The sequence below is a fragment of the Melospiza georgiana genome, chromosome 2 (assembly GCF_028018845.1).
Source record: "Melospiza georgiana isolate bMelGeo1 chromosome 2, bMelGeo1.pri, whole genome shotgun sequence".
Taxonomy (NCBI): Eukaryota; Metazoa; Chordata; class Aves; order Passeriformes; family Passerellidae; genus Melospiza; species Melospiza georgiana.
The window spans coordinates 86,022,288-86,045,168 of NC_080431.1; the positions used below are offsets into that span (position 1 = coordinate 86,022,288).

General features: G+C 47.4%; 1 protein-coding gene across 1 annotated transcript in view; it reads right to left on the bottom strand.

The window, feature by feature from the left end:
* Positions 1–17,622, bottom strand: part of BOC (BOC cell adhesion associated, oncogene regulated) — a 54,223-nt gene extending 36,601 nt beyond the window's left edge. Inside the window, exon 1 of the mRNA XM_058045565.1 lies at positions 17,554–17,622. The gene's annotated coding sequence lies outside the window, so the exon portion shown is untranslated. The remainder of the gene's footprint in view (positions 1–17,553) is intronic.
* Between the last annotated feature and the right edge of the window lie 5,259 nt (positions 17,623–22,881).

Genomic DNA, 22,881 nt, shown 5'->3' on the forward strand with positions numbered 1-22,881 from the left:
GCTAGACAGGTATGTAGTGTTATTATCTCTACTGCTTCCTGGTAGCCCCAGGATTTTTGGATTAGTAAAACACAGATGTCAGCATCTTGGGGATGCTGCCTCAGTAACTGAACCAAACAGGGAGCGGCATGCTGATTGCAACAAGGGGAAAATATTAATTTGCAGCGCACACAAAATATTGTGGTTAAGGGAGACAAGATACCACTGACAACAGGATAATTCATTGGGGTTTGTCAGACTAAACTTTCTGAAATCAGAGACTTAGGGAAAGCGTTTGTCAAGCAAACATTCAAACATCCAGCTGCCAAGAACTAAGTAAACAGAGAAGGAGAAGTAGCAGAGCCAATGTGGCACCATTTGCAAATACCCCATGATCATCAGTCACAGGCCAACTGAGCCCATCAGCAAGCACTAGTGAAGCCAACGGGATGAACTACTGCAGGAAGACCCACCACCAGGGTGGACAAACAATGAGAAATTCACACCTTCAAAATGTTTTCATCTAGAATAGGATTTGCAGAACTGGGCAGGTGTAAGTACAGCAGTCTGTGTGGTTCAGTGGACACCTTCCTGCACCTTCCTGCACCACACACATGCAACTACCTGGGCACATGAAATAAAGACATTAGTCCTCCAAGACAGTGAGCAATAACCAACAGCTCTGGTAACATGCATTTTAGTCCCACTTCACCTGAAAGCCTGCAGTGGCATTTACTGTACTTATGAGGAGCCAGAAACCAGGGCCAAAGATCTGAGGGCAAACCAGCTGATCCCAGCCCTGAAGCCAAGGGTGCCTAGTGGCACTGGGCAAGTGAGGGGAAACACTGGTCTCTGCTTCCCACCTAAGTGCCTATCCATCAGTAAGGCCTTCACTCCCATGGTTCACAAGACTGCTGGAGGGGCACCTGGATGACTTAAGGGATCCAAGAAAATGGATGAAAAATACACAAGTTTAGACATGCTGTGCAGTAAGACACACGTGGAATTTCCAACCAGGTCTGCTGACCTCTCTGGGAAAGCATTCAAGATTGAACATGTCAAAAACAAAGCTGAAACCCATCTCAGGCAATCCTACAAACGTACCTTTTGTCTACACACCCCTATTCTTCTATACCTCGTCCCAACAATGACACCAGAGTGACATTATATTAATTTCCTATAGATCAGACCTCTCTTGGCTGTCTGAAAGAAGAGTAACAGACACAGGGCATGCTTCAAGGCCAGCACTGGATGCATCACTTTTCTATGAGTCACTGGCCATGGATGCACCAACAGTAGTGATGGTAAAACCATTCCTTGGCATGTTTGTGGCCACCTGCGTTCTGCACAAGTGATCAAAAACTCTCACGCTGCAAAGGTGCTGGGAAGTTTGTGGTTCTGCAGCCCAAAATTACTGACACCTTTGTACCTAGATTGTGTTTGTGTGCAGGAGGTTCACGGGGGGGAGTTAGGAAAGCTGTCCTCCTCCTAGCTAGAGAAGGATTGAGAGAGATCAAAGGACCCAGAGAGGCTGCTGGTTCCAAAGAAAAAGAGGCTTGCAGGTTTAGTTGTGACAAACAGTGACTCTGAGTTGACACAAAGGGATTTGATGCATTTGATGCATACAGCATTGGTTCACACCAGCTCTGAGGGAAGGGGGTGGCCTTCCACAGTAGAACTCCATCCAGATTTAAAAGGCTGAACCTCCATACTAAGAAACAGTCCAGTACCACAGACAAAAACCTTGAGGTTTTCTTCATCAGGAGATAAATGACCTCCTCTAGAGTCCTGACATAAATGCTCCAAGTATTTATAACCTGGAAGAGATATTAATAAAGAGGCAGAGTTGCTTTAACTTTCCCTTCTCTGCTCCCCTCCTGTATTCTCACCCTCAATTTGCTACTGTGCAGCAATCCTTGGGCAGTTAAATCAGCAGCCTACACAATGCAGTATTTAAAGCCCAAGAAGCTATAAACATGGCAGAAAATACATGCCTACAGAGGTTTTCCGCCCTCCATACCCTCCAAACTTTCAATTTTCTCACATGGGAGACTGGCTTAAAACAGACAGGAGGAGCCAGTGCTATGACCAGCCAGTGGTCCCCAGCACAGCCACAAGCTACCTGGGGCTTGCTGCTGCTGCAGTCCCAGCAGTGCAGGGCTGCTTTGGTCACAGCACAAGGTGTTTCCCAAGCATCATGAGGCAAAAGTGCTCCCTGTCCTGCAATGGGAATGGCTGAAGCAGAGTTCAGCACCATCCCAAATCCGACCAGGTGCTTCTGGCAGGGCAGGAGGTGGCACAGCAGTCCTAACCCCTGTAAGGAACATGCTGATTTCATTTTTTCAACCACAATGGCACTGGTGATGGACTCTCACTCATAAACAAGTGCAGACTGCTCATCCACTCCTTAGGGTTTCCAACAGGAGAAAAAGAACCTCAGACCACTGACAGCATTTAGTCACAACAGTAGACTTTGGTTTGAGATCATTCACATCACCTGGGCCACATAGCACGACACCATCCCACTTTTGGTCCATGCCTTTGCTGTTTCCCTTGATGGCAGAAGCGGGTGAACAAAGGGTTAAGCTGGTACAGCCTCAAAAATCACTCCTTGCTTTCTGAAGCAAGAAGATCTTTGGCAGGGTCCCCATCTGGGAAATGACATCCCGTCCCCCCCTCGCGTCCCCCTGAACTCAGAACAAAGCACTGCACTGCCCAACATGCTCCTCCACTGTTTTCATCTTGCTCCAAATGCTTCTTGCGTTTCAACTTCTGCCAAAAAGAAATGCATAAAAAAATATAAAAAAGGCATGTGTGGGGCAGGGGAGAGGAAACAGAGAGAGTAGAGGGAAGTCATTAAAACCAAATCTTGATTACCTACCAGTGGTGGAAAAAGGAAACAGGGGAGAGGAGATTTTTCTGTTGAGATATGCTTTTTGAAGCTGAAACCAGTAGGCACAGAGGAGACAAGACTTCTCCACACAATCCTCCACCTGGGACCAAAATTAACATGCTTTGCCTTTCCAGTCTACCATGTGCCACACCATCATCATCATCACAGGAGGAGGCATCTGCTTCCTCAAAACAATTTCTGCCAATCACCACACACATTTTTTACTACTCTCACAGCTGTAGCTCTCACAGAGTTCCTGCGCCCAGCACTGAGCCCTGCTGGCACAGGACCGGAGGACACAGCACAGCTGGCCTGCCATTTCCACCTTGATATCAAATACAAAGGTTTGGCCATTGCAAAGCCATAGGAAATCCTAGGGGAAATGAGCCTGGAGAAGATGGCTTGTGCATGCTTTGTGCAGAGGCTGGATGGGCCAAATGAAGAGTCCCAGACTGGCTCTGTCTCCCAAAAGACAGACAGAAAAAATAATTTTAAAAAAGACAGACAGAAAAAATAATTTTAAAAAACCACATTGGCCAAAGAAGCATTTAAAAGCAAAACAAAAACCCAGTCTGGTTTGTAGTCTGTAACAGCTGAACCCAGGGACACGCAGAGCATGCTTTTTGTTCCTTCAGTACAAAAGCCCTTGGTTTCCCTTCCTCCTCATTCCAGCTTTTCCCCATTGGGGGTGTCAGAGACAGTTCAAGGCCTCCCAGTACTTCAGACAAAACTGGGTCTTGCTGCCCTGAGAACAAGTGACTGGGATCTAAGAGAACTGGGGAGATTTGAGGAGCTGAAGAGCTGCAAAGGCTAAACCTGCTGCCTCTGGAGGATGGCCAAATGGTCAACATCCCCATGACCTGCCACAGGCCAGTGCTTCCCTCCAGGATTTGGCTTCCCAAGGTGTGACTTCAGCTTGCAGGCTGCATGGCCAGGCCACTTGGATTCCCCAGGGCTTGCTTGTGCTACAGCTGGTGCTCTGCAGCATGTCAAAGAGAGGGAGAGATTAACTCCTTTTTTAAGTATCTCATTACTGTTATATTTTTAAACACAGCTGGGTGAAAATTTTTTAGCAAAGCCATAAATAAATAAATACTTTGAGGAAATTTCCTGCAATCTGAAAATTTTACTGACTGGTCTGGCCTTTATCAGATTATGTTCCCTCTCCGGTATGCATAAACTCTACTTGCTTCTGCTTTCTCTCCTGTAAGGACCAAATCCATTGAAATATCTATAAAATATCAAGATTTCAATGCCTGTACTGTTTGATATTTTAACAACCACCCTCCTGACCAGCACAGCAGTCACATATTCATTGTTGTCCCACCTGATGATTTTTAATTTTCCCTGCAATCAGAGATGTCACCTGCCAGGACCCTAAGATCCAAACATTAAAAATTTATTTCCTAAACCTGTCTGCAAAACACTTCTTTTCCTTCTCTTAGGAGAGAGATGACAGACACAATCAGTTGGGAATCTAATGTCTCTGATAAGCTTTCCTCTTTCACAGATCATCCTGCTACAATGCCTCCATCATGGCTAGCTTGGTTTAGAAAGCAGTTTCTACAGCTGAGGACAACAGTCAAAATCACCATCTGTCATGACATCCTACATAAAATAAATAAGAAAGACAACACCACCCACTACCTCCTATTAGTAGACTGTTAAGGAAAGCAAACAATCACCCACTTCTGAAGAAGCCCAAGACAGGAGGAGCATTTCTCTTCCAGTCTTTCCCTGCCTGGCTGTGGCAGACAAAGCCTGTTTAGTAGTGTCTGTACGAGAAGCTGCTGTTACATAAATAGCAAATGAAGTTCAGCTGAGAAGAGGTGCCCCAAGCGTGAGGCTTTGCACATGGAGCAGAGGAAATGCTTGCTCCAGAAAGGCTGCCTTTCTACAGTACTTCTCATTTTAACAGGATGGTTCCCATTTAAACCCTCTTCAATCCTGAAAGAGATGGCTTGGAGCTCCCAGCCTCCTTACCCAAATGCTAACCCACTCCTTGTAGCCCAAAAAAGGAAATAAATTCATGAACAAATCATTTCCAGTACTTTTTTTCCAGGCTATTGTTATGTGACTGCATTTGGAAGTAAGAGAGAAAAAAAACAAATACATGACTGTGGTCAGAGTCTGGCCTAGAACACGGGAAGGAAAAAAAGAAACCTCAAACCCCAAACCCAATTCTTGTTTTTTATGTTTAGTCATTTTTGGAGAAAACTGTAAGCAGTAAAAGACCAGGAATAAACACTGACACCAGCTCCTGGGCTTTGGGGTTGACAACAGGAGATTCTAATCTATTCTTCCATCTATCAATGCATTCTGCTCAGCCTAAAACATTTTTAAAACCTAAGTCTAATATGCTAATAATCTAATTGAAGAAGTCTAACTTGCCTTCTGCTGCAAAGGAGTAAGAAGCTTTTGTGTTGTGAATTGCTTTATCATTTTAGAATGCCTCTTCAATGCAGAAATCACCTTTGCTTGAGAGGTTTTAGCAAACATTTCACAGGAAAGATCAGATGGCATTCTCCAAAGACTCCAAGCAGTGTTCTGAGAGGACACAGCAAGCCCCTGACATTCGATTGCCTACAGGAAATATAAATCTAGAATTCTTTGGATTTTCCAAAAATCCTTATATTACCATCCAGTAAAGGAACATAAGGAGTGTTAGATTCCTTTATTGTACAGAGACTCCTTTAAGAACGCAGGTGCTCAGCAAAAGCCAAGCTCTGCCTCAAGGACATTTATCTCTAATTGCTTACAGGGACTGTCAACGCCTTTTTTGAGAAGGGAAATCTGTGACTGTCCCACAGCACTGAACACCACCAGAAAAACCTTTCACTGTTCAATTCAAAGCCGTATGTAGATCAGCTCAGGCAGTACCTACCCTCTAAACTACATTAAATACTGTCACTTGCTACAGACCACAAGTGCAGCATTAGAAGTGGGAAGGAATAAGGTCTTTCCTCTCCCTCTAGCAACTGTGAAAACTCACCTATCTAAGGGAAATACAATCTCAGAAATACCATTAGGGAAATCATTCACCATTTCTTAACTTGGAAAATATAATAAACTCTTCCAGGAAGAAGAGCACTCAGTTTTGTGAAAACACTGCTCCATAATTTTAGAATCCAGTTGTGCAGCTGGCACACTCTGCCCTGGGATGGGTAAAACAAGCTGTTTCATATAGTCACATCCACAACGTGCTGCAGGATTTAATAGTTCCTCATGAAAGAGATAAGCTATATAAACATAAAATGTTAAAATGGGACAGAAAGCAGCTTCAAGAATTCTCTCTGCAAGCACAACACGGAAACAATTATAATTTCCCTCTGCATTTATTGCCAGCTGAAGTTTTTCTGTTTCTTCACTTTACTTTGCTGATAACAAACATCTGTTGGGAGCATCCTGCCCTGTGCAAGAGAGGAACACATCCATCGCAGCCTTTGGGGCTCTGTACTCAAGCAAAGCCTCTGGAGATCCTCCTCTGTAACAGCCCCAGAAAAACCTCTGCTGGTCTTACCTCTTGACTACAAAATTCTCCCATGGAAAATTAGTCTTTTTTTTTGCAGCATACAAGTAGTTCAAGTAGTTAAGGAGACCTTCAGAAAAAATATGATGAGCTCTAGGAGAGATGATCTCTTGAGGTCCCCCATATATGTCTAAGGATCTTATTTTAGGGTCTTCCTTCCCAGCTCTTGCCTGCTACCAGCTTTGACTCACATATTTCTTCGTCAGAAAGCTCTAGAAGCCCAAATCACCAGGCTCCAAGATAAAGCTGACCATCTGCGGCTCATTAACAGCTTTTGATCCTTTTTGGCCTGGTTCCTACACGCCCCTTGCAGATGCTGGCAGCTCAGCACATGCCATGTCCACTGCTTCCCTGGCTGCCTGTAAGGAGGCAGGTCAGCACAAAAGCCTCCTAGCCCGCAAAGTGCTGTGAGATCAGAAATGCTGGTGGGGACTTCAAAATGTTGCCTTTGAACCCTCGAGCCGCAGTCCACCAGCTGAAGGGAAAGAAGGGAAGGAGAGGCGTGGATCTCACTTTGAGGACGGCGTTTCTCCAGAATAACCCGTGGGGAGGCAGCAGCCAGCCTGTGTCTGCAGGCAGCCACCGTGCCCAGGCAAGGGCTCCCGGGCCCGCTCTGACACGCAGCGTGCGGCGCTTGCCCTGGCTCGGCGAGGCCTGGGAGCATCTCTGCAGCAGCGGGCTGGTGCCTGGGGAGGCACCCCTGGTTGTTCCTTATCAGCCTTCCCCAAAACAAGTAAGGGCAGGGGCACACAGGATATGGCCCAACAAGCCTTTCTCAGCCCCAGCAACTGCTGCTGGCAGCACTGGGACGTCAGGCAGAGAAGGGGAAATTAAAGACAGAAAACAGGGAGAAAAGGGGGTGCAAGGACCTGGCAGAGGCACCTACATCCTTTGGGAGGCAGCATGCACGCAGGGAACAGGGCCACGCTAGAATCCTCAGCTGCAATCCTGTTCTCCCTTCTCATTGCAAGGTCTGAGGCAAAACTGAAAGGGGGCTGTGTGCTGGGAGAGAGAAAGAGATTATACACAGTAAGCATGAGGAGGGATGGGTGGCACAAATCCATTTTAATGCCTTTTCCATCCCATGCCCTGTCTAACTCAGCTGGACAGCAGTGAAGGCAGCAGCTATGTTAGGGCCTCTTCGCAGTCTTTCAGGCACAGGGAGTGTCCTGGGATCAACAGAGAAGAAAAAACTGTAACTGTGCAGCTGTCTGACATCTCCCACCACTCTTCCACTCCCAAGGCACTGACTGCAAGGGCACAAACACCTCATCTGAGATCTCCTCTGTAATTCAATTATTTAGCTTGCAGAGAGCAGATCAAAACACTTGCCAAATGGAGGAGTCCTGCTACAGATAGGCTCCTCTTCCTGGAGAGTAGAGCAAAGAGTCATCCCTTCATCTTTAGACACAAAGAGCCCTTGGCAACAGTGCCATTAAAAACAGTATGTTTCAAAGCATTCCTCTGAGCAAGAAGCCTCTGACTGCAGTTCAGGCTGTTAATAAGACAGTAGAAAGGCATGGCCATGAGCAGTCCCCCAAGACAGTTTGCCTGCAGCTTTTTGCAAATGGATACCAGAAGAGGATGCATCTGAATCCCCACCCGCTCACCCAAACAGTGCTCTAAGTCAGACAAGAAAGGAGGGGGGAAAGAACCTGCTCAGGTTTCACTGAAGCAATCCTATCCTCTTTGAGAGAGTTCCCAGTTAATGCATCAAGCCAAGTTTTGCTCATGTCCTGCCACTGGGGTCCACACAGTTGCTCCCTACTGGGCTGCCTGTGCCTGTAGGGGTCAGATTAGCACTCAGGTACCCCTGTATGTCCCCAGACATGGGCTCAGTGTGCTCAGGAAGAGCAGCTCTTTAGCAGCAGTAACCCTGCTGTCCCTCCCTGCTGCTCCTGCACCTCCTTACAGTGTAAGGTACCTCTTTGCTGACCTGAACATCTCCTCTTGCACCTGGGCACAATACAAGCCATGGACTTGGCCTTAGCAGCATCTGTTAGAGCTTATTCTTGGCTTGTGCACTGCAAGGCAATGCCTTCAGAGCAGGAGAAGCACAGTCCCAGACCCCCTGTGGAAAGAAGGCACACAGTATTTATGTAATGGTACGGTTTAACTTGAGATTGCACATTGCACTGTTATTAAACTGGCACTCTCCTCTTCCAGCTACCTTTCAAAGCACGATGCCACAACTGAAAACTGGCTGACAGGAAAGAATTAAAGACATGACTGGCTCCTTTTCTTTCCCTTCAGCCACAAGATCTTGCTGTCCACCTGCAGCTCCCCAGCCCCGCAAGACATGCTGCCTGCCCCAATGTAAGGCAGGCACAGCAGCAGGACGGAACCAACACCACCTGCAGTGCCAAGTGCCCCTTGGGAAATCACTCCCTGGAGCACATGCAGCCACTGATGTGAACTGAAAGCTAAGGAAGATGAGACTCTGCTATGACAACTCAGCTTCAAGGCGGACAACTTTCAGTCAAGGTTTACTGACACTGGACTTTGACTCTTCTGAGCAGGGCACAATAGAAGATGCAACATGAGACTGACTATCAGGCATGGTGGGGTCTGTACTTAGCTGCAGTCCTGACCTGCCAGTCACTCCAAGGTACATGTGTCCTTTCATGCTCTATTTTTATCTCCTCTTTCACATCTGCCTCACTGTTTTGAATGGGAACGTAGGATCAGTCTCCTGCTACCAGTTAACATAGTATCTGTCATAGCTGTGTCCCAACCTTGGTTAAAACTTGTAGACACAACTGTAATACAAACAGTAATTTAGGTTATGGAATATGGTGATGGGGGAAGATGGCAATAGCAGGCCTTTCCCAGGCTTTAATCCAGAGAGTCAAGAAACCTGTACTTCAGTGCTAAAACTATGCTAAAACTGGGTTATACTCACATTTTTGTGGCTGATGAAATTTGCACTTGTTTGCTTGGTCACTAGTTTGGGAAATTTTTTTTAAGGTAGTTCTTTCAAGTGGCTCAGAGGTTAGGGATGTCCAAAGCTATCCCCAGGAGATTATAGAGTCAGGCATCGATGATAAACACAGCCTGCCACTCGCTCTTGATGTTGGCGTGTTTGTGCTCCTACTCCCTTCTCCCCAAACCTGCAGCCCAGGCAATTGTGAGAAAAACAGGACAACTGTATATTTAGCAACTATGTTCCTGCCTAAATTGCTACATGATGTAAGTAGTAGACCCTTCCTTCCAGAAAAGACCACAGGCTTCATGATGCCATCAGCAGGATCCCATAGCCTGTATTGCACATTTCCCCACCAGGCAAGCACAGCCAGCTCTAGTGGAAGCTGGAGTAGACTGGTTCCTGTCCTGTGAGACACAGGGCTGGCTTGTCTTGCTGTAGCCATGTAAACCAGATCATTCTTCCCTAAGGCTTCCTGAAACTGGCTCCCTATCTCCCTACCAAGAGGTGGCTAGGGTCAGCAAACCACACCCAGGCTCCAGCAGCTCCAGCTCTGTACCTTGGTACTGACCTCCCTTTCTCAGCATCCATCATCCAACTAATGGGCTGCATGGTCATCTGGCATAGTTGATCATGATCCCAAGCCCTTCCTCCTCTCTGCTGCCTGGGCAGACACCTCTGACAGGATCTGGAGCTGGGGTGACAATAGCTGAACTGCTCTTGCAACATTTACAGCACTTCAAGCACCCAGAGCAGCAAGGTCCTCAACGCCAACCAGTCCTTGTGTGGCCCTGGACTCTTTCTCTATGGCATTACAAAGGTACTCAGGCACAAGCTGGCACAGAACCAGGAGCTCAGCTCCTCATCTGCTGCAAAGTAGACATCTTTTCCCTTCAGGCCAGTCCCAGACAGCCCAAGGGTAGTCGGAGTGACAAAAGGTGATGATGGATACATTTAAAGCAGCTGGCGTACCTCTCTGAGGAGCTCTTCATGCACCAGCTTCTCCCAGGCTTGTCTCACCCTACAAGCCTCCAGCTGCAGAAATTCCTGACAGCTACAAGCCTGATACCCTGCTTGGCCAGCTGAGGGGTATGGAAGTCCCCAGAGGGACTCAAGAGCCAGTAGATATCAAGCCCTCCTCCTGCAAGGGTCCCACAGCTCTGCTGTGGTCTGGCTACCCATGCCCAGAAGAAGTTAGTAATGAGGTGTTCCTCGCTGGATACAAACCCCATTGCAACTGGTTAACTGGGGCCATCTTGTTCTCTTTCTGCCCAGATAACTCTGGCTTAGAAACTTCACTTCAAGGGCTTGCAAGCCTGGATATGTGCCTGAATAGCCACTAACAAAACAGGGTGCCTTCCATGCATGACTACGTGGTCAGGGCAAATCTGGGCAGCTGTTACACTGGTGACAGTGGGACCATCCCATAAACCCACCACTTTTCAGACCCTGTACTGAAAAGTGAAGAGGGGGAGCTGATCTCAATGCACAAATCCCATTGACTCCTCACTGTATCATCAAAGTCGGCCCAGGTGTTTTTGAAATATCCCACCCAGCATGTTTCTGAAAACATCTCTTGACACTGAAACTCAAACCCAACCCTTCAATCTGACAGTGCTTGGGTTTGTCGAACAAGCAGCTTTCTTCTGGAAAAATAAAACACAAAAATCATATGCCCATCACCATTCAGGGTTCCCAAAGAAATCTCACACTGACAGCAGCAGGCTCTAAAAAAGCTGGACCAGACAGTTCTTTTTACCACCCACGGTCAACAAATAGCAGGAATCTTCCTGCTCCAGCAGGGACTGCCATCCAGAGAAGTGCTGGAGCAATGAAAATGCTCTCCACATCAGCTACAGCTCAAGGAGCAACTTGGGACAGAAGGCACCAGAATAAATTTCTTCAACATCCAGAACACTATTGGCTTCCAAATAATTGTCTATTTGTGTGCGTGCATGCACAAGAATCCTCGCTCCATGGTCTGTCTTTGTTCCAGCATACTCCCAGCACTGCGACTCTCTAGGGACAAGGCCCATACTTGTATTCAATCTTGGCTTTGGCTCCCAAACACTAAGGTTTCAGATTATGTTTTAAAAAACATTTTCTCTGGCAACTGGGCTGTTAATGGATGTGATGTTTTTGCTCTCGCCTCCTCCCCACCTTTAAAAGCTTGGCACTAAAGGGTTTCTTTGAAGATAAGGCCAAATTTTCAATTTAAGGGGAGGAACTTCATAAAGTAGATTTGAAGGGATGGAGAGGAGGAGGGGAAAAATAAGAAAAACAACCAACCCTGGAGCCACTTAGCCTGTTGAGATGTACAGTGCACAGCACATAGGATTACAATGGCCTCTCTGTACCACCACTGGCTGGAGCCAGAAGTTGGCTGCAGCTGCACTGCTGCTACCTACGCCAGGCTCCCCGAGGGTCACGCTCAGAGAGGGCCTTTGCTGTAGCTGCACACCAGCCTGCCCTCCAAAGCAAAAGCATCCTGCACTCCCTACAGAGCCCCCATCCACCCAGCAAGCAGGGGCACACGTCCCAAAGGCAACCACAGGAGCCGCCCACTGGGCTGTCAGTGCCACAGGAGGCTCTCTGCTGAAACCAACTGTGCTCCTCATCCAAGGGGTTTTGGAGGGCCAGCAAATCTATGGTCTCTCTTGATCTCCAGCAGATCTATCCTCAACACCACAAGGAGGCAGGGAAGTGCCATTTAGTTTTGCAGGTGGAGAGCTGAGGCAAAGAACAACTTGCCCCAGCTTGGGGGGGAATCTGTGGCGTAGAGGAGAATCAAACGCAGCTGCCCTCACGTCCCAGGCTTGCAGCCTAAAACATGGGCATCACTAAGCAAGGTGGCTGCTCTCCCTAAAATTACCAGGATAAATTACAGTGACATTACCAGAAGAAGCTGAATTTTGCAAATAAATGCTGTATTCCAGGCCAATGTATCCATATTTGAGGTGTATTTCTCAAAAGACTACCTCACTATGTTTGTATTACCACAGGCCTTCTAAACCACACTAAACTCAACACATTAATTCACTGGGATCTGTCTAACCTGTCCTTCTGTCAACTAAAAAGAAAATAAAAAGTAACCTCATTCTGTATTTGAAAGGTGACAACACAGTTCTGACAGGAATCTTTACACCCTTTCCCCCTACACTCATGATTTAAAGAACAGCAGAAGGACATATATCTGAAGGCAGACTGATGCACAGTCTTCAGATATACAAGCTTGTTCAGACTCGCTGACATTACAACCAGTGAACACATCCCTGCTCTTGGCAGGGCCCTGGGTCTATGGCTGTGCATGAAAGTACAACCTGCTAGCTAATCTCTCTGCCAGAGTGGACCTGAGAGAGCTGAAATGGTATTGCTGCTGCAGGCCTTGGGGTGAAAACATTTACTGCCTTTGCCAGGCACAGAAGTTAATGAAAAATGATCGCTTTCCAAAACACCATCTGGCTTTCACACACACATCTAGAGACACCACAGCGCAAAACCTCTGCAAACTTGACAATGGTGGGTTTCCATAGGGGCAACATGTTGGACTTTGCCCAGCGAGCCTCCAACACGCTGCAAAGGCACAAGGCACAGTCACCATCCTCACATCTAATGGCTGCTCAGGGAAGATGACTGGACACAGGGCAGCAGCCTCTCAAGAGCAGCAGAGCAAAAAGCAAGTCTGGCTCTCACCTCTGTGCTGGCACACTGCCCACAAGGAGGGCAAAGAAGCTCGAGCACGTCCCACACGCTCCCTGATGCACATTTCTCTCCATCAATGCCACCAGAGCCAAAACAAATTGGCACTGCCTCTTACTCAAGGGCTCCTACAACACACAATGGCAGCGCTCAGAGCCCCACACAGGCACCCAGTCCAGGTGCTCCGCTACCAACCCCATCAGGCTCCCATCCCAGAGCTGAGTCTCCCATCCCATCTGTCCTTTTGCAGGGAAGAGAGGCCATTTTAACAAAAGGAGCATGTAACATCCTCAGGGCAGGGATCTGTGGCTCCCTGTTTAAGCAGGGAGCAACAGCTTAAGAAAGTTCTGCAGCGCCTGCAGCAGCTCTGGGACTGTGTAAGCACCAAGTGGTTTCTTTTCCCTGCAATAAATATCCTTCTGAGCTTTTCGGCCGACTTGCTTCCACTGCATCCATACTCCTTTTGTCTTAGCTTCCCATGGACGCTCAGACAGCTGTGTTGCTGGAGCACACACTCCTGTGGAGAGATTTTAGAAGACTTACACACAAATATGCATACAAAGCAAATTTTGAAAGCTTCCCTTTCTGCAAGCATTCCTTCCAGAGAACTGGCTTCAAGCACTGTGTTCAGCCAGTGAAGCAGCAGATATGATGTCGTATGATTTGGAGCCAAGGGGAACTAAACCCAGCATCAGGAAACAGAAAAAGAAGCATGCAATACCTTGCATTGAACAGTTTCCCAAAGTACATTTAGAAACCTGAAGGAAGATATTCACCCCCATTCCACCTAAGGACCTGCAATTCATTTAGTCATTATTCACCTTAAATTGTTCTTGTGGCCTAGGAACTGGAATACATAACAACCTCTTAAACTGAGACTGACCACAGGAGCACCAGAACACACAGCAGCAGGTTTTTTCCCTCAGGATGTTTTCAGTCTAACCAGAAACAGGAAGTCTCCAAAGATTTTGCAAGAGAACTTTTTCCTTGTGGGATATCCCATCCTAGCTGTAGAATTGACACTGCAGATTTTTAGCCTGGGAGGTAATGGTTTAGAGCAAGAGATCTGCAAGCCTTGGTCTATAACATGCCAGTATTAATATACCAAAGTCACCTCTGCACATTAAAGAAGTCCAAGGGAAATGTACCTCACATCTCTGAGGCATTCGGCATCAGATATTAAAATGAACAACCCACCATTATTTACTGCCAAAGGAACTTCTGTTAACCTCGAGTTACCTCAGCCTACTGCTGCTGCAACACCTTGCAGGCTGAGTGACTAAACTGAGTCCAGCTAGCTGAGCTCAAGTCTCCGAAAACCCACCTGCCGGCCAACCTCGGCTAAAACAACCAGCATGGTCCCCAGCACACCTTTCCCTGTTAGTGCTCCCCTGCTCCATGAGGCAGACAAGGTGGGGTGCTGGGAGACAGCTTGCCTTTGCCTGGGAAAAGAGTGATTTTGGAGGCACAGGGCCTCTCCAGCCCTGTGCTAGTCCTGAGGAGGCCCAGCACAACAGAGAGGGTAATCCCCATGCACCCGAGTTCTGTCCTGAGAGACATTAGAATAGGTACAGGTCAGCTGGCAAGAGCCAACACAGAGAGTAATACCTGCCCCCCCTCCCAGTGCTCAACCCATCAGCGCAGGGCCCAGTTCCATTTTCTGCACGGGAACAGTAAGGCGCAGGGCTGTGGAGAAAGTTCAAGCTCATAATAGGGCATGCTGTGCATGGGCTGAAGACCCAGCCCAAACACCTCCACTTCCCAACACAAGCTTCCAACTGCAGTGCCTTTCCTGTCCTGTCACCCATGCTCCCTCCCACAGCCCAGGCAGAAGAAGCAATATTTGTTTTTTTTTCCTATGCTTGTTATCAAATTGCAAGGTTTCTGTGCTCCTAAGGGCATGTGGTTCAGAAATAGGCCAGGAAACACTGGCAGGTAGATCTGGCGAGTGTTTCACTAACAATCACAAGAAACTACAAAAAATCAGGTCTGCGCTAAATGAATAACTTTTCTCAGCTCAGGAAAGGCACTTTCTCCACTGCAGCACTGGGGAGTGTGGGGACAAAGCAGGCTGCTTGCTTCATAGCCCCACCCGTGATGCTCCTTGCTCGGCAGGAGGCCCCAGCTGGCTCCAAAGAAGCAATTCTGCTGGCCCTTGTAAGCCAGGAGGAGCTGTACCAGCATCATGAAGGTACTTCAGGGCTGCCAGTTTGGTTCTGAAGATTTGGAGGGATCTGTGTGCTGGTAGTTTTGAGGGCACAGCAGAATTGCATGCAGTGAAGTGAGCAATGATTCACCTGTCCTTCAATGGAGCAAACCTCCAAGCCAAGAGTCTCCCACTCTGAGGGCTGGAAAGACCTCTGCAAACACCAGACACTGGGTTTCACTTTGCAGTCTCAAAGAACCTCTCGCTCTGTGCTTCTGTATCATGTCAGTAGAAGGCACAGAAAAGCTGCTTTCTTCAGACTGCAGGGATATACAGAACTCATACAACTTACATGTTGGTTTGGAGCACACACATGCAGAATCATGCAGCTCCAATGCTTCTCCGTTGTGTCAAGAAGAGAAGAAATGTGTAGATTCTTGTGCTGGGATATCTCTCAAATAAAGGTCCTGTGGGTGTGTGTGTGTGTGTGTGAGTGGGAGAAAACAGACCCTGCCTTTCCCAGCTGCACAGAACCTCTGTGCACTGCTCATATGAACCTGCCTCACATTCCCCAGCAGGAAGGAAGCAGGGAGGACTGCACTGTGTCTGACTTCAACCCTCACAGTAAACACCTACTGGGACCTCTTCTGCTTGGTATATGCAGGATGAGTCCCTGTATCTGAAGGGGAGAATTAAGAAAAGGACCTGGAACAAAACTCCATTTCTTGTAAGAGAATATCATGCACCCAGCAGGAAGCTCACAGCCCTTCCTAATTGTCCTACTTACTTCAGAAGATCCCCACATGACTCCTAGCAGCATGGGAATTTACTTCACCTTCATTTCTTCAGGTCACTTAAATAAACAGAACGAATCTCCACTGAAAACCCATGATGTGTTTCTGCTGAAATCCTTCCCCACGACATGAACCTCAATATTCAATCCATTAATTCAAAGTGTCTACCATATAAGTACATAGGCATAAATATGGAGGAACCCTCTTCTTAATCGCAGGCACACTAAGTCAGTTAGTTTCAAAACATACTAAGATAAAATTCTACTTACAAAATGCCCACATTCTTCTAATATTTTCCATGGTAGTTTTTTGGCCCATGGGAAAAGAAATTGTAACAGATTTTAGCAGATTGCAAATGGACATATCAAAAAGACACTCTGGCAACAACTGAAATTGTAGAAATGTAGAGATGTAGAAATTAAGAGAATTGGGCACCAAGAAAAACATTTAAGACATGCTGGGAATTACATGCTGGTCTCTGAGTGTGTGTATGGATTCCTGTTATCCCACTCACATAATGCTGCAGAGAGGTCAAGAGAGTTTCTTTAAAACAAGCAAGGACAAAAAAGACCATCTTTAATAGATGTGAACTGCCTTTCACACAATGCCAGTGAAATAACACTTGGGGTACCAGAATCAGTTGGGGAAATGCCCAAACACAGATTTGTATTAAGTACCTTCTGCCAGTTGGGGGTACTGGTTAAAGTCTATTATTTTCCACAGTATCTTCAGAGCACTTGAAAAAGTCTTGTTTGGACACAGCTACAAATTCAGCATCTCACTTTCTCCCCAACACGTTTTCTATTTACAGGCACCATCCAGACAATCTGCCAAAGTTGCAGTCCAAGCAAGGAGGCACGCGTGCACAAAACCCACAACATCCCAATGCTGGGCAGAAAATTACTTCCCCTGACCCAAATCACTCCTCATCCTTGCACCAGCGTTAAGAACTCTACGGTCACGGAAGAGGACAAAAATTCTAACAGACAGAGTACCCACTCCCGCTTTTCTCTGCTGCAGCAGCAGCCCCTTCACAGAGCACAAACCGAAATGCCTTCGCATCTGCCAGAGACAGCTCTTGTCTGTAAACTCCCAGCAGCTTTTGACAAGAGTTGGAGCAATGGAGGATGGATCTGCGCCTTACTTTGCACAGCTTCTCCTTCTCCCTCACTGTTCACCGTGCCTCCTCGCCCAGCCGGCAGCGAGGACGGGGCAAGGTCGTGGACCAGGCTGCCGGGGAAGTTCCAGGGAGCCCGGGAGCGTGTGCGTGCCCTGGGCCCTCCATTAGTTCTGGCCGAGCCGCCGACGAGGAAGAGCGGGAGGGAAACATCCGAGCCCCCACATCTCACCTGCCTGCGCCAAAACAAGCGCCCGGTGGGGACCAGCGGGTCTCCACTACTCCCTTGTCACGTATCCTACATCCCTGGGCAGACCCCCTTCCTTACATCTCCACACCAACTTCCCAAACTCTGTCGCTGCCTGAAGATGGATGGGGTGAAAGCCCTGCGCCCCATCGCCCGCCACCACCGTGCGTCCTCCCAAGCCCCTCGCCAGGGCCACCAGGCCCGGGCCCCCTTCTCTTTCACTCACCGCGGTCTCCAGTGGAGCAGGCGGGGGGAAACACAAAGATGCCCCAAACGAAGGGAAGCAACAAAGAGGCTTAACTCCAGGAGCTGGGAACTTCCAGGCCGGATCTGCGGGGAATTCACTACACACACACACACACGCACACACACACAGAAAGGAAAAAAAAAGGAGCGAGAGAGAAAAAGAGGAGGGAAAGCCTGTTTTGTGGGGAAGGGGAAAGTGAGGGGGCCCTTGGTTTGAGGGTGGTGGTTGTGCTTTTTCTGCTGGTTGGCGCTGGGGATGGGGGGCCGCGCTGAGCTCAGGCGCGGCGGGAGGAGGAGGAGGAGAAGAAGGAGGAGGAGGAGGGAAGAGGCGCCGGGATGCGGGAAGCCAGACCCTCCATACGGGAGACGGCTTTTGGATGACTGAACTCCCAAACAATTCCCTGCTCCGGCTACTCCTGCCCCAAGAGCCTCCCTCCTTCCCCTCCCCCTGAGGAGGAGGGAAGAAGAGGAGGAGCCAGAGAAGGGAGAAAACTCCAAGCAAAACCCCTTCCCCAAAGCTGGGCAGCGGCCGGGCCCCGTTCCCTCCCCGCACCACCCCCGTCCCCCCAGCACCGCGAACCGGGAGCCGCGGGCCCCCAGGGCCCTCCCCGCCGCCCCACGCTCCCGGGCCGGCGGAAGCGGCGAAGTTGGGACGAACAGTTTGTTGTGGGCGGGGGAGGCGGCCCCGCCGGCCCGGGGCGCGGGGCGAGGGCTGCGGGGCCCGGCCGCGGGGCTCCCGGGCTGGCAGCGCCCGCTGCAGAGGCGCCGGCGCCTCACGGAGCCCCCCGGCCGCCCCTCATGGGCGCCCCATCCTCGGCGGTCATCGCCTGTAATAAATACCAAAAGGATGAAAAGGGCTTTTCTTCCAGCCATCCCTTCCTAGCAGGTGCTTGCTCTTACGGAAAGTATCTCGGATACAAATTTTCAGGAAAAGCAGTGCCACCGCTCCCTGAGATTAAACCCCATCACTTCTTCCTCACTGCATCTCCCTGCACCAAAGAGTGAATTTATGCCCCAAAACTTAAGTTCACCCAGAGGTGCAGGGAAATCTTTGGTCTTTCAAGGCCCTTCAGTAAAGATTATCTTGAAACAAATCTGTCACTGAAAGGTCAGGATAGGTTTCTCATGTTTTTGCCATGTACAGAAGAACACAGATGGCAAACATGATCTGTAGTTTCTAAATGTGAAGTCTTTCAGTCTTCAAAGAAGAAGGTGAAAGAGTCAAAGTTTTTAATCATGTCATCATTGAGTTTCAGAGTTATTCTTGCTTAGTGGCACTTTAGAAGAGTTCTGATCTCCCACCTTACTCATTTCTCATAAGAATGATGCAAAGGATTTAATATTTTTTTCTATTTATATTTGGGGTTCTTACTTCCTTGGTTTATTGCACGGGTACTGAAAAGATTAAAACTGATTTTTCTGAAGGATTTTTTGTGTTCCAAGGGAGTGTGTGAAGGTGGCTTCTTCAAATTTCATTTCAGTGGGTAAGCTTATGAGGTTGAACTCAAAGACTTAGGTTGAACACAAACTTCCTTCCTCTGAAATGTTAACTTTGCTCTCTAATTATCTTTTAAAGTATTGTTTCCAAGGTTCCAAGTTTTTTCCTTATATTGCTCAGTAACACACTCCTCAGGTGCTAAATCCATATGTAGACACCTCACTAAGTGGCCTAATTTTTACAAGTGCTAAGACCTCTAGCACCTGCCTTGTCTGAAAAATGCTGGTTTCCTAATTTAAAGCAGTCATAAACTCTCCTAAATTAAAGCAGGAATTGAATTAGCCCTGAGTAGTTTTAGGCTTACAGAGGTAGGAAGAGAAAGGTGAGGGAGCAGAATTAGAGCTACCATGTGCAAAGAAGTGCCCCAGGGTTTGTTAAACAGTATGAAAGGAAAGATTGCAGCCCTGCAGGATTACATTCCCTGTTTATCCCTGGGGCTGAGGGAATAGATGGATGCAGCAGTGCCCTTCATATACTGTTTTTCTCATCTGCCTCCCAAAAGAAATGCCTTGGGACACAGCAGGGTGCTGGTTTGTGCAGCCACGTCCCCTTGGCGTCCCTGGACAAGCCAGTGGCAGTCCTGCTCTCAGGCAGCTCTGTTGCTGCTCTGCTGGGAGTGCCTGCTCTAGGCATTTGTTTCAAACTCACTGCCAGCACTGACTTCTGGATGCCCCTGGCCTGTCTGCAGCTCGAAGTAGTGTGAAAACCAAAACCCCCTCATTAACCCCAGTTCCTCAGGCATAAGGAAACTTTTACTCTGGGCACTGACCAAGCACAGCCCATGGCTGGGGGGTAGAGGTGTCCCATTTCCTTCTGGAGATGCCAGAGCGCCCCTGATCCTTGGCTACCAATTTGCCCATATTTGCCCTGTCCCTCTCTGATCCCAGACAAAATTCCCACTGCTGCTGCTGTCGGATGCAAGGGCTTCTCCTTGGGGCTGCTGAAACTCCAGCTGTTTGATATTGTGAGGAGCAAGGCAGGGGGCACAGAGGGACTCCGCATGAAAGGGCGAGCTCAAAGGAAACCGGACCCTGGCATGTCGGCGCGATACTCAGTGGGTAACAGGCTCAGTTAAATTTGCTCATTCAGCCAGCTAAGAGGGAGAGTTTTCTCATCTGTCCTGCTATGTTTAATTCATCCACACATGCCTCCCAATTACAGCAGGAGTAATAAACAGAAAGGGATGTTGGGGGTGGGGGGAAGCCAGCCAGTCCCTAGCCACCAACCCTAAGTGCCCTGAAAAAATGTCAGCTGCACACTGCTGGGGTTTGCTGCCCTGGGAGCTGCTCTTCAGCAGCTCTGACTCTGAGTCCTTTGGAATTTTAGCCTAGATTCAAACCTGAGTTGTGTTGTTTTGTCTATTTTTCTCCAGAAATGTGCATTGCAGGAGATGTGTTGCAGAGTGCTGCTTTAGGCGTACCATGTCTGCCGCCTGAGTTAGGCAAAACTGCCAGTAAAAATCACCATGGTATGCCTGCTTCCACGGAGCCTCCCAGGCTCACCACCAGGTTCCTCCAGCTCTGCATTTTTGCAAAAATGAAAACTTGATGGGGTGAATTGCACTGTGAAGCAAAGGCAAGATGAATAAAATGCTCCATCATAGAGTGAGTTCAAAGCTGTCTGGCCATGTTGTGATAAATTCAAGATAAGTTTGTGGAAGGATGGATGAGGAATTGATGACTAGCTCAGTTCCAGGAGTGGCCATGGTCCAAAGTGACCAGAAAGTCATCTTGTGTAATGTGTAGAGGAGAGGGGAAAGACTCACATGATGAAGGGTTGTGAAGGGAAGCCCCCTGTTCAAAGGAGTTTCAGCATGAGTTTTACTTTGTTTACCCTCTTGTAAAGCTATTTGTTACTTTGATAATCCATAGGAAACGGGATCATTTCTCTACAGCATGTCAAATTAAATAAACAAATAAAACCTTGTTTGGCTGGTGAGAAGCTTAGAAAGGAAAGTGTATTTGTATAGGGATTCAGGAACTAAGCATCTTTCAGGAGCAGAAGATTAAGAAAGAAATCAGAGAAACAAAGGGGAAGTGATTCAGTCATCAGAACTTAGACAAATTAAAGAGGGGGGTGGGATGAAAGGACAAGAGATATGCCTGCCTATATTAGGAAATCTCTGCTGGTGTAAACTAAACCAACTTGATGTCAGTTTAGTTTTACCACTAGGGTCCAAGTCAGGGACATAGACTTGGTTGTGACAAGCTCATCCTGATGTCAGACAGAAATATCATATGTTCACTGGTGTTTCTTTTATTTCAGAATATATACATTACCCCTCATGCATCAACACAAGCACACACAAGGGATAACATGTGTATTTTGAAATAAAAAAATCGCAATGAACCAGTGCTAGCTTCTCCCTCTGAGAGAGGGGTTGGCAGCAAGGTAGTTTTATTAGTACTGTCCCTGCTTCAAACATAATAAAAACAATACAAAAGAAACACAGCCCCACAAAGGTATCACTCTCTTTTCTTGCAGTGATACATATATTGGTATAAAGCATATTATATGTTGGTTTAAAATGTGTTATATATGGGTACAGCTGTGCCTGTTCTATGCCACATACCCACAGGGGATGTTGTAAAGAACTACTATTCTGTTTGTAGTCAGGTCATTAATAGGAAATACTCGGAGAGTTAGTGGGCTCCCAAGTCTATGAGGAGATTTGGTTCAGGTCCATTTGTTTCCTTGTCTTAAAATGTTCAGGGATCAGCAGTCAGAGAGATCCTCTTGTGTTTGGCAAATGTTTTACAACTGAATATTTTGAGTGGAGGACGGGGTCTTTAAGAAAACGTTTTGTTAATGAGAAATTATCAAACGCAATTGGTAAAACTATTTGCTTGAGTAAGGAGATCAGACAATGCCCTAAATAAACAGCCTTTTCCCCCACCCCTCTAGAATCCTGCTTTCCTTCCTCAGAACTTAGCAACTCCTCTTCTACAGTTTAAGACTTCTCTTGCAGTGAAAGCCAATATAACCACATTTGTGATCATGACCACACACCTCACTGCCAGTGCTGGCTGTGGGAAGTCCTGAGACTGAACACAGGAGAACCATGATGAACCTGCTGTATGCAGAAAGATGTAGGACATGCCCTCCTGCCTTTTGGTTCACTGCCAGAATCCATCTCAGAATGATAAGAAATGCTCCCCTGATGGACAGGATGTAAAACCAAGACCATGTATGTCATGTTTTGCAGTGACAATGTTGCTCTGTGCTGTTAAATAGGTGTTGTATTTTATCCAGAGACACTGATATTTCAGTGGCAGGCAAGCTTATTCTCATCCTTGAGCAGGAAATTATTTGGAAACTTTTGAATGCATGTACAGTGGATAGACAGGATGGGGTGCTATAAAGTAGTTCACCTTTCCAAGCGGAGATAGGAACTTGGGCAGTAGGTGCTGCAAATAGAACTTTCATGGGTGAAAAGCATTAGATAGAATGAATCATTTCAAGTGAGTGTTATGAATCTCAAATTAGAGGAAAGATGTATATAATGTTTTAGCATATGCATTCAAATTATATGTATGTAATAAAGTTGCAGCATTACCAGCTCTTTAAGAATCAGTTTGGTTTTTTTTTTTAGTGTGTGTGCAACCCATTTAGCTGGAAATCATGGCAGAGTGTGAGATGTTTTAATGGAGTTGGCTTAGTTGGCTTTGACTGATCCTTTCCCCCGGTATCCATTTTTAGCTTTGTAGAGGTGTGTTGGAAAAAGCAGGTTTTTTTCTTCTCATGTGAGATTCGTTTTCTCTGTGGAGACTATGCAGGGAGACCTGGTACTACAGTAGTTGATGGGAATCT